The 12,069-nt window shown below is 47.0% G+C and overlaps 1 protein-coding gene across 6 annotated transcripts in view; it reads left to right on the top strand.

Moving 5' to 3' along the window:
* The window catches only part of LOC135399023 (trissin receptor-like), a 456,620-nt gene that overhangs the window by 109,490 nt on the left and 335,061 nt on the right, over positions 1–12,069 (top strand). For 3 of the 6 annotated variants that reach the window (XM_064630659.1, XM_064630648.1, XM_064630654.1), the window contains exon 1: positions 3,404–3,469. The exons of 2 other annotated variants lie outside the window; for them this stretch is intronic. The gene's annotated coding sequence lies outside the window, so the exon portion shown is untranslated. Of the gene's footprint in view, positions 1–3,403; positions 3,470–12,069 lie in introns of those variants that run through there. One more of the 6 variants, XM_064630651.1, reaches the window with a different exon arrangement.

Raw genomic sequence — 12,069 nt, 5'->3', positions numbered from 1 at the left:
TTCCAGAGTCCTCTCGATTTTTCGGTCGTCGTTTTTCTTAGATAGGCTTTGGAGTTGGCTTTCGAGAAAGTATGGCGTTGAGCTCTGTCTTGCTTAGAGCTTCCTTGGCTGTTTCGTCGGCTGCTTCATTCCCAGATATACCACAGTGGGAGGGAATCCACCGCAGTGTTACACTGTGTCCTGACTCTACGGCATCGATGAGTGTGGTGAGGATATAAAATAGTTTGTGCACCTATAATTCAAATCCCTTCTTTTGATGATAACTTCTAAGGAGGACTTCGAATGTGCGCAGATGAGCCAAGTTTTGGGGTGAGATTTCTTCATGTGGAATCGTGCCTTGAATATACCGTGTAGTTCAGCAGCTGTAGCTGAGGTGCCGTGCGAGAGCCTGTATCCCTTCCGCGTGGTTTGGGATACATACGCTTTCAGATCTTCTCTAGAGGAACCATCTGTATAGATGTATAGACTGTTTTTGATGAGAAGATGCCCTAAAGGTATGCTAGGGGCAATGTCTTGAGCACGGAGGCGTCCGTTTCTGATTTCTTATTGACTCCCGGAATTTCTGTGTGTACTTCCGGGTGCGGTAGGATCCAAAAGGGCTGTCCTTGTTGAAGCGTGTGAACACTTCACTTAATCTGTATAATCTGTTGATGATCTCTGTCGGGTTGATTGTACAGCCTGCTATTTAGTCATTGCTGGGCTGTGATTGCTTCATGGTGGACATTCAGCAGCAGAAAGAACACAGACAGGAATTGGAGAAGATTTGCTTGGTTGATGGCCGGTATAGTGAGCCATTTGTCTGCCAGTGTTCTTTCGTGGTGTGAAGAAATAGGCCGAGGACGAATAGCATTGGGCGTCGCTAAGTTGTCATATCAGTAGTGTTATCTTCCACTTACTCATGGCTGGACTGTAGTTGGTTCGTGGCGCGTTATATCGAGCGATGTGGCTGCCGGTGTTCTCCGGAGGTCTGGAGAAAACTGCGTGAACGCGTTCCGCTGTGCACCGCTATACTGGTATATGAATAGTCTCCCGACAGCCTGGAGAATATACGACGCGCTGAGAGCGTTGCCCGCCTCTGAGTCATTGCAATATGTATCAACACCAACATCGACTATGTATCGAACACCATCGGCAATACGTATGCCGATATTGCATACATATCGACATATCGACATTGCATATTGCATATATATTGCCGATGGTGTTCGGTGACCTGGAGGAAATATCGTGGGCGCCAATGTGCCTGCTACTTATTCATGGTTCTGTGAAACCTAAGGAAAACGTCGTTGACACCAGGCGCTCTCCAGATCGAGTTGATTCTCTTGCGCACCACTAGGCCGATATATGGCGATAAAAAGATATGCGGTGGGTTGATGTTATGGGACACCGCTAAACCAGTTCCTCCATGGCCCTCCGATGTTCTGGCGGACCTACAGCTGGCTGATGGTGTTCGTCCTCTGTTAGGCTGCTCTGTCCATGGTCCTCCGGTAGTCCGGAGGAATTGCGAAGGGTTGATGGTATTTCCTACCGCTAGACCAGTTCCTCCATGGCTCTCCGATGGTCTGGAGAACCTGCGGCGGGCTGATGGTGTTGCCCACCGCGAGGCCACTCTGTCCACGGTCCTCCGATGGTCTGGAGGACATCCAGCGGGCTGATGGTGTTGCCCAAGGCTGGGATAGTCTATACATGGTCCTCCGATGGTCTGGAGGACCTGCGGCGGACTGATGTTGTTGTCCGCCGCCTTGTCGCGCACTAGTTCAGGGAGCGGGAAGAACTACCCGCTCCTGAACTTGGCGACGGTGGCCTAGAGTACTGGATTTGCTCTTCTGGGACGCCTTCCGGCCACAAAGCTCTGTTGACGTCTTGTATCCACGCCTGGATGCGCACTCGCATGGCCTCCGACACTGGTTGGGGTTCGGATCCTGAGCTTGGTAGGTGCTCCTCTATAGACTCGACGTCCAACACGAACCCTTGAAGGCTCTTTACGCATACGAAATAGATGACCGTAAAGGCCATCAGCAGAGTGAAGGCGGCGGCAGCTAACAAGCCGCGGCCTCCTGGGATGTCAAGGTGCACTAGTACTGTGCCGGCGGCAAAAAGTGCCCCGGACAGCAAGAATAATGCGATGACGATGCCGTACTTCATGTTCCTGGAGGTTCGGAAGTCAGCCATGACGACAGCTAATACTGATGAATTAGCAGAAATGAAGATATTCCTTTCTCGTTTCTTGCATATTTTTCATCGTCTTCTCACAGTGATTTATAATAGGGACAATCTAAAAATATAGAAGGCATAAGACCCACATGAATGACCGTATGATTTTCAATGATTCAAAATGATTCTTGAACTCCGTGTACCAGCAGTGTACACCAATGAGTCAGTCACGGTTGGTGAGTAGACCCGATCACCAGTGTTGGGGATAGCAGAGGGTACGATGTCAGTTACTAGAGGCGAATTCCATTGTCAGAGCTATGTGCTCCTGGGTCCTAGAACCAGAGCTGGATTCGTGTGCTCCCGTTGGAGAACAAAAATTGTTCTATTGGTGGATCTTGGTCAGGCATGAAATGTTCCATTGCGTGAAGTGTGTCTGTGTGTGGGGGGGGGGGGGGGGCAGCATAGCATTTCTTGCACACATTGAGAAGGGTTTACCGGCCCACTTACATAGATTCCCAATGAAAAAAAAAAAAACAACGACTGAAATTAGTGATAATTCCCCAGCTCCTATTGCGGCTGGCTATAACATTAGTGATGGAGTAGTGTGACGTCTTCCCCCTACACTCTAAGAAAAAAAAAAGGAGTAATTTTACTCCTCTTTGGCTCAAAAAGCGTTGGCACAAAAAATAATCCTTTTCGGGAGTAAATGCACGGGAGTAAATGAATGTCACAGAGTGGAGACTACATTTCAGGCTCTATTCTAAGAGTCCCAGGTACATAATCCGTGTCAATGCGTGAAAATACTTTGAATCAGACCGTCAACCGTGATATATCGAGTGATATAAAATCTTGCGACATGCATATGGCACAATTTGTGAAGAAAGAAGCGCTAACTGTTTCTTACTTTGTGTGGGTGGAAAATTGCTATAAGTTGGCTCAGTTATGCAGCCTTATGCCATCAAATTGACCGAGAGCACAAATATACGTAGACTGTGTGTGTAGAATGTTCAGTGACAATTTGCAGTCCTGGGGAGTAAATATCAGGGTTAGGGGACTAAAATAGAGAGTAATTGCAGTCTAAAGGGGACGAGAAGCTGCAATTACTCTCCATTTTATTCCTTTTTTTCCTGATAGTGTAGCTGAGTGATCATCCGGTTTCCCAACCTGACTTTATTCTTTTGAACATTGCACAGGACCAATGTCCTCCTCCTTCAACCTTCCTACTTGGACAACTATCGAACGGCAACTGCTATGTATAGTTCGTCGTGGTTCCGATAGGGCGAGGCAACGAAACATTCGCTGTTTACTGAATAAGGTAAGGTTGAGTCGATGCGTGATGGGGTTGGAAAACTTTTCTTTTTGGCCTTCTTCAGACATGGGAAAAGAGCTGACTAGGGAGTGGTTCAGTTACATATGCTACATATGCTACATATTCTTTTGAACGTTGCACAGGACCAATGTCCTTCTCCTTCAACCTTCTTACTTCGACAACGCTACTATCGCTATGTATGTATGCTATGTATAGTTCGTCGTGGTTCCGATAGGAATCGTGGAGTGGCTACTTCGCAATGTACGCCCCGTGGCCAACACTAACACCGGGAAAATGACTTCGATTGTGGCGTGGTGCACTGCGCTCCTGCGGATGTCATATACGACATTACGTTGGTCTCGCAAACCCGCACGTCACCGCCAGCACGCGAACCGCGGTCCTTGTGTGTGCGAGGCAACGAAACATTCGCTGTTTATTGAATAAGGTAAGGTTGAGTCGATGCCTGATGGAGTTTGGAAAACCTTTTTTTTTTTTTTTGGCCTTCTTCAGACATGGGCAAAGAGCTGACTAGGGAGCGGCTCAGTTACATATGCTTGTGAGGTAAATAAAAGCTTGGCTGTAGTTCGTTACCGTTTTTACTCGTTTTTAAAAATTTGTGAAAGGGTTTGAAAGGTAAATATTGCATCGAAGTGGAAGGAGGCCATGTACTGAATCTGAAAATGTGAGAATTATACAATTCTGTGCAGTGCAAGTCTTTTTATATGCATTTTAACAACCCTATCTGATCCACTTTTAGCGCAGGCGAAACACGGGAATGCTAAGCCTAACGAACTTGAAACTTGCGATCCCTAGTGATCACGTCACTTTAGTGAGGTCAGTCTAGGTTAGGTTCTACAGATTGCGGGGGGGGGGGAGGGTCTGCCCCCCCGCAATCTGTAGAACCTAACCTAGACTAAAGTGCCCCCCCCCCCCCCCCCCGCAGGCACGCACTATGCGGTGCATCGGGTTAGATCAGAAGGTCCTCAGTAAAGATGGCGGATCGCCTTCAAGAAACGGGCGACAAAATTTAATTTTTATACGTTTCACGCAATATACGAGAGTCATTCCTGTTCAATTTCGTTCCTAATTTGCTCCTGCTTCAGGTGAAAACATATCATTTACCTAGTTATTTTCTTTGGTTACAAAAACGCAGTGGTCCCGGCAACGAACTACATCCAAAAGCTTTAATTACTGAGCGTATGCAAATGGGCAACTCGCTGTTCACATCTTGGCCAATGTCTCAAAAATGTTTGCGAAGTTATCTGAAAGCATGAGCATTATTCGGCTGGGAGGTTTTTGTGGAACATCCGTGGTTATATGCGACATATACCCGTAAGAAAATGAAAATTTAACACTCGCCCTAGAGCCAGCTACTGAATGTGCGTGTTTCCCTTGTCTGGTATGTAAGCTTACCTGGTAGCCACGTGAACTACACTTTGAGTTCTCGTCGTAGGATCACAGCAGTGAGTCTGCGAATCTGTCTGTCATGATTCGGTCAACTCGCCATGGGCAATGCTCTTGCACCAAGCAATAGCATTCCTTTAACTTTTACGGTGTTATGAGCACTGCAACTTCTTCTTCTTCTTCTTCGCCTTCTGCACGTCCTACGTGCTCCAACTTCAAAACTTCTTTCTCATTCGGATGGTGTATAGGGGCCCGTTTGGGGCCGGTAAGTCGAGTTTGGAGGAGTGACGCTATAGCCTGGAGGTACCCGGGTTCGAATCCCGGTGCTGGCTGTGCTGTCTGGGGGTTTCCTGGGTTTTCCTCAGACGTTTTCAGACATATGTCGGCACAGTTCCCTTAGAAGTCGGCCCGGGACGCACATTCCCACAGGGCGGCAGTCGTGACGTTGCCCACCTATATGATGCCGACAACGGCATGCCCTTTCACCAGCACCACCGCCACCGCTGCTCTCTCCTCCAACGGGTTATTCTTGGAAACTATCTGAAGTTACCCCATGCCTGCGTTTTTACGTGTGCACGCCAGTTCAACGGAGTCGCTAGCATTCAAAGTATAATCAATCACGCTCTGTTGACTTAAAATTTTCCGTCAACAACTTCTTATCAACGACTTCTGCTTTCATGTGTGAAAGTATGTCTTCTTGTATGCTACACCCAAGCCACAAGAACAGAGTGCTCTGAGTAGATGGATAAGCCAGGTGAACAGTAATACGTTGCATTAACACAGCTTATTGCTCAGTACTTGAAGTACTTTGCGATTTGTTTTGACTTCAGTATATGGTACTCCGTACTGTCCTTAAAGTGCCGATGGCGGCAGCTTCTTGGTACTTTACTTTGTGTACAGTTTTGATGTGAGGTTTGCTCGTAACTGTATCGTGTTGTGCGTTGCAACACGAAATGTGCAGTTGTGTTTGTGTGTAACGTTTTGGGCTGCAACACAACCAATGCTGATCACACGTTCCGATCGCCTGTACAGCAAGTATGAATAGCCGGAGAGACCCCAGACGAAGATCACACCTATGAGCGCTTTTTGCTTTTCCCGCTTAGCCACTGCAGTGAACCGACTGAATGAGTCGGTCACAATATTATCGCTGCAGCAGCTTTCTGGACAAGAAAGAAATCTGCTGCTGGCAAGTTGCTCTCCTTCAGCTTCGGAAAAGCTACATCGTATGAGTGATGTGGTACAATTTCGCGTCATATTTAGGTTCTTGTATTCATTAAAGTCCGATAAAACTCCCTGAGCTTACATTTAAAGGCTTTAAATTTCGTCAAAGATAGGATGAGAGCAACAGACAAAATGTTGCCATGTCAACCCTGGGTCAACATAACCACAAAATCAAATAATGGAAAGCGCCCTGGTACACAACAATAACTTAGCACTACAGTGCTAAGTCACGTCGTAGTTCTTTCGTTTCTATGGCACGGTTTCAGCGATGCTATTTAACTTTGAACCGAGATCAAGGGTTGCTAAAAATTTAAGTTGACACTCAATTCTTTTTTTTACAAACATCAGTTGAGGACGTGATGAATGTTTCAGCGACTATAACTCCCTTTAGTGATACAGTGTTTAGTGTTAAATTCAAGTTAAGCGACCGTTGATCTGGGTTCAAAAGGTGATCCACGTTGGTGGAACCGGGCCTAATACCCCTGTCACACGGGCAGTCTTCAATGATCATTGAAACCAATGACCATTGAAAATGCGTGTAGTGACACCAAGCATGTGACGTGTCAATTTCCCAAAGAGTATTGGATTCAATGTTCCCCGACAGGTTGACAGGTGACAGGGGTATAATACCCCTGTCACACGGCAAACCGAATGACATTCCCAGCGAATGACAGTCGCATCGAATGTCATTCGTTTGTCTTGCATCGAGCTACACGAAGAAACAGACTGTCATTCGCAAATGATGTCGGCGTCGATAATTAAGACACCGGGGCCAAACATATGAAGCATTATACAAGTACATTAGTTATATTTTTATTTATTTTGCTGGAAACTAGCGAAATATTAGATTATTTCACAGAATCGTTGCCGTTTCAAAGACACCTAATTGGCGAATTCCCATAAGCAAAGACAACTAATAATTACCTATCTGCACCACACTTGGCGACTTGGAACCAGGGTATGTTCTCCGGAAAACGGTGTTAAGCCTTCCTTCCTTCGCGTCAAAAGCTATCAAAATCGTGATAAAATATTGAAATACAACTTTTCATTCGTCTTTCACTTCTTCGAACGGTTTGTCGTTGTTGTTCTTGCTACCTCTCTACCTGTGTGGGTACGCTGCTAAAACACAACACACAACTGCTAAACGCGTACAATTGGTTCCATTTGTGTCCAGCACTCCGTCTTTTTTTTTAGCCCCTGGTCCTTTTTCGGTGGGACACCCTGTATATCTTTATTTATTTAAAAATATGTTCGTAATTAGCTGGGACACCCTGTATGTGTTATATGTACGAGGGTGGTTCCATAAGTTTCCGGCCCGAGGTAGAAAATGCGCGCGAATTTGAAAATGCGATGAAGGACGCGTGGCGCCATCTGTTGGAGGGCCGAAGCACCACCCTCAACCCTCTCCATGCTTTTGTCGGTTGGAGATCGGCACTTCAAACAGCCAGAGTGCGCTCTTCAGTTAAAATGGAAAAAAATCGAGTACCGCGCTGTGATAAAATTCTTGACAAAAGAGGGACTTTCGCCTATAGAAATTAAAGCGCGACTAGACAACGTGTACAGGGACTGGGCTAAGCAGTTTCGACTGGGGCGAGAGTCCACTGAAGATGATCCACGTGATGGTCGTCCAGTGGAAGTGGTGACACAAGAAAATTTGTCTCTTGTCGAGGAGAAAGTGCTGAGCGACAGGCGTCTGAAGGTGAAGGAAATCTCAGAAAGGCTGGGGCTTTCCAAAACAACCGTTTTTCGCATCATCGGCGAGGGCCGTCACATGAAATAGGTCAGCGAGATGGGTGCCACGACTTCTCTCGTCGGTTCAAAAGCAACAGCGCGTCGTCTGTGCCAAAGAGTTCTTGGAGCTCTGTCAAGAGAACGAAGAAGAAATATTGAAGTCAATTGTCACAGGGGATGAGACTATGGTGCTCTACTATGATCCCCTTTCGAAAAAGGAGTCGATGGAATGGCGCAAACCAGGAGAAGCACCCCCAAGAAAAGCCAAGGTCACACAATCCACAAAGGAGATCATGGCAACAATATATTGGGATTGTCACGGGATCCTCCTCATCGACTTCAAAGAGAGGAACACCAGAGTGAGTGCGACTTATTATGCTTCACTCCTGCACCGACTGCGAGATGCCATCAAGGAAAAGAGGCGCGGCAGGTTGAGTCGAGGTGTCCGGTTGTTCCAGGACAATGCCCCTGTCCACACGGCTTCTGTTGCCAAAGCTGCACTGAAGGAGTGCGGCTTCGAAGAATTCTACCACCCACCCTACAGTCCAGACTTGGCACCGAGTGACTACTTCCTGTTCTCAAACTTGAAGAGGGATCTCAGAGGACGGAGATTTCAAAACGATAGTGAGGTGCAAGAGGCAGTTTTCCAGCATTTTGCGGACAAAACTTCGGACTGTTTTTTCGAGGGTATAAGAATGCTGGTTGAAAGGTGTCAAAAGTGCATCGAAGTTAAGGGTGACTATGTCGAAAAGTGATACACTTGTTTCGTCTCTATGACTATTAAAAGTTGGTCGGGCCGGAAACTTATGGAACCACCCTCGTATATGCGTATATTATACGTATATGATCTGTTTTCCACGCCTTATCATTTTACTTTTATTCAACTTCACAGCCGTATGATATATCAACCTCTTTAACCTACACACACACATATATATGTATATATATATTTTTTTTTTTTGGGGGGGGGAGGGATGCTCCGCGGTTAAACTCCTACAGCAGCAGAATTGCTAAGTCGTTCTATCGCACTATCACATTTGCATTTTTCCTGCTTTCTTTCCTTGACTTTCGAAAGTTTAGAAGCCCGCTTCAAGAAAGACAAGGATGGAGGAGTCCTTTCCGCTAGTCTCATATTAACGCCTATCCATCACACCGTTTCATTAATCCGAGACCCTGGTTTCACAGGAGGGATCAATATTTATTGTTTGTCCAAACCCCGTAATAACGGACAATTTTCAACAAGAAGGAGCTGTATTGAGATCAGAATCAGTGTCACTCACAAGGTAATAACGCCTGAGACTTAATGCTGTTGAGTGTGAAGCTCTCTTTCACTCATGCGCGGTCGTTCATGGTTCCATAAACGCATACAGGCAACGTGGCTAAGCCGTTATATCGCATTTGAACCCACGAAAAAGACCATGTTCGTATTACCACGCAGAAAGGAACCTATGCCTATGGACGATGACCCCTTAGACGTATTTCAACCCTAGCTTACGTACATACTGGAGAACAACTTCGCCCGAAGGAGCATAGCTGTGGGTACCAGCCAGGCCGATGAAGTATAGTCATGAGACGAGAAAGGTGTGTAAAAGGGGAAGAGCTGCTCCAGGGTCTATAGTACGAGCTCGGTGACGAGTAGGCCACTTACCCACTCACCTCGATAAGAAAACGAAAAAGGCGGGGAGAAGACAGGCACCGGCGAGGGTGCAGAAGGGTTGTGCTCCCGTCGCAGGGGTGTGCGGATACCGCACGAATAGCCTGACGAAGCCTGTAAACAATTATAGACGGCATAGGCTTCAGCCTAGTGTTGCGGTAGTGGTGCCGTAGCCAGTCTGAGGAGAATCTGCCCTTCACAGTTCGGGCCAATGAACACAGCACCACCGAAGAATTCGCCCCTGGAACCTAATTTCCGTACTGACCAAAACCAGTTGGTGGCGTGCGATTGCCGAATGGTCTGACTGCCGGTCAGGTGCGCGCTACTAAATTACACTACGCTGCCACCACGCCGTCGCCATTGTACCAACCAATCCAAACAGTAATCCAAATGCCGCACATTTGCACATTCCGCAATTGTTACTGTACATACGTGCAGGGTTCGAGTCCAGCCACAGGCAATCGCTGACTTTTCGACACTCTGCGATCATTCATTCATTCATTGCTTGGGCGTTCGTGAGGCTTAACGGGACGGCCGCATCCGCTAGAGCCGGGTTGGAAACTATATGGTGCGATCGTCATTCCTCTTTCACCACTGACGACGATCGATCGAAAATCCCACGCGAAATAGTGGGGCAGTTTGGCTGCTATTCGATGGAATAGATGACAAGAGTAGGCGCAGGACGTTGTCAAACGCTGCCCACCTCTGCGAAGCCGACAACGGCGAACCCTTTTATCAGCGCCATCACCACCACGTTGAAAGTATCAGGCATCATGCCAGAATTCTTACTCGCGCGGGGGAGGGGGTGGTACCGAAACCGAAAACGTCATTCCCTACAGCACCAATCAGAGTATACGGCCTTGAAAAAAGGAACGCCGCGGTGGTGCGGGCCGTCCGGGCGACGCCTTTCTCCTGTGAGCGATGTCCTCTCACTCGTCCGGTTAAGGAGTGACGTCAAGATGATATTGTTGTTGCCAGAGCTTCCGCAGCTGCGGAAGCAGCGCTGATCCGTAAAATTCACTTTTTTCATATCGCAGCACTTTTCGGACGAAAAAGATTAGTCAAGTAGATCGTCGAGGAGATTGAAATCAGTAATTAATTGGTTTCGGTTGACGTATTTTTGTCGCGGCTGGTCGCGGCGAATCGCAAAAGGATGTAATTCATTGGTGTAAGGACGTAATTCATTGGTGGACATGGGAGTGAAAGAGCGTCCTTTTGCGCTTCACCGCGACCAGCCGCGCTAAAAATATGTAAACCGAAACCAATTAATTACTGCAACAAATGACCCGCTTCGGTTGCAGATTTTTCTCTAAAAGGTATCTACTGAAGGTCCTAGAAGGGGTAGTACCCATTTTAATGCCGACGGCGCCCTGCTTTAGAAGTTAGTTTTTTTCACGAAACTCATTTGAATTTTTATTTAAATAATGAGCGCCTGCCGCTCATTCACGCGGTGCGCATCTTGTAGGCGGTATTGGACAGATACCTGTAAAAAAGAAAGTTATTCGATTGGTGCACCGGTTCGCGAATTATTTAGCCCGGGGATTTAACTGAGACACCCGGTATATATATAGGTCATATATATATATATATATATATATATGTCAATTAACCAACCTGTGTCACCAAGGTCACCAACCAAGGTGACCAACCTGTGCTAGTTATGACAAAAGCGCATGCGCTGCTCTCTTTCCCTTGTACATAACCCTCTCCCATATACAAAACTTGTTCTTGTCACCAAACCCCAGTCCCGTCGAAGGCCAGCGCTGACTGCCGAAACGTCGACCCCTATCCCTATATGTGTTAATAAACTCCCCTTTGTGTTTTCCTGTAAGCTCTTTGTCGTCTTCTGATTTTTCCTGCTTATTTCATTCTCGTGGTCAACCGCCCTCCTAATCTAATCTATCGTCTAAACACGTCTAGTATCATTTACTTGTTTCTTTAGTGGCTTTTCCCCCTCATTGTAATTCACTGGCTTGCACTGTGGCATTGAGTAGTGCTCAGTCACCCTCCCAGGTGTGTATCGCTCGCTAAGCGACCCCTGGTTTGCCAATTCCGAACGATGCGCAGCTACGCAGAGCTGACGAGCCGCAAACACGGCGAAACACGTGTCCTCTGGTGCTGTCGCATCGCTCCATGAGTATCTGTTTCTCTGCGTGCAGCCATAGAAGCCATCTTAATCTGTAATTTTGAATTTCAAACACGTCTAGCATCATTTACTTGTTTCTTCAATGGCTTTTTTCCCCTCATTGTAATTCACTGGCTTTCACTGTGGCATTCAGGAGTGCTCAGTTACCCTCCCAGGTGTATATCGCTCGCTGAGCGACTGGTTTGCCAATTCAGAACGATGCGCAGCTAGCCAGAGCTGACGAGCCGCAAACACGGCGAAACACGTGTCCTCTGGTGCTGTCGCATCGTTCCATGAGTATCTATATCTATATATATATATATATATATATATCACCATATATACCATATATCTACCATGCTGGCCAAGTCAGGACCCCCTCCCTGAAAAATCCTGCATCCGCTCCTTACAGCTTATTGGTCTGGCATGGAGTGGCACGGCGGGCCACTCGGCGCACCAGCGCCATGTTGC

The sequence above is a fragment of the Ornithodoros turicata genome, chromosome 6 (genome assembly GCF_037126465.1).
Source record: "Ornithodoros turicata isolate Travis chromosome 6, ASM3712646v1, whole genome shotgun sequence".
NCBI classification, from domain to species: Eukaryota; Metazoa; Arthropoda; class Arachnida; order Ixodida; family Argasidae; genus Ornithodoros; species Ornithodoros turicata.
This window is presented reverse-complemented; position numbering and strand designations above follow the sequence as displayed.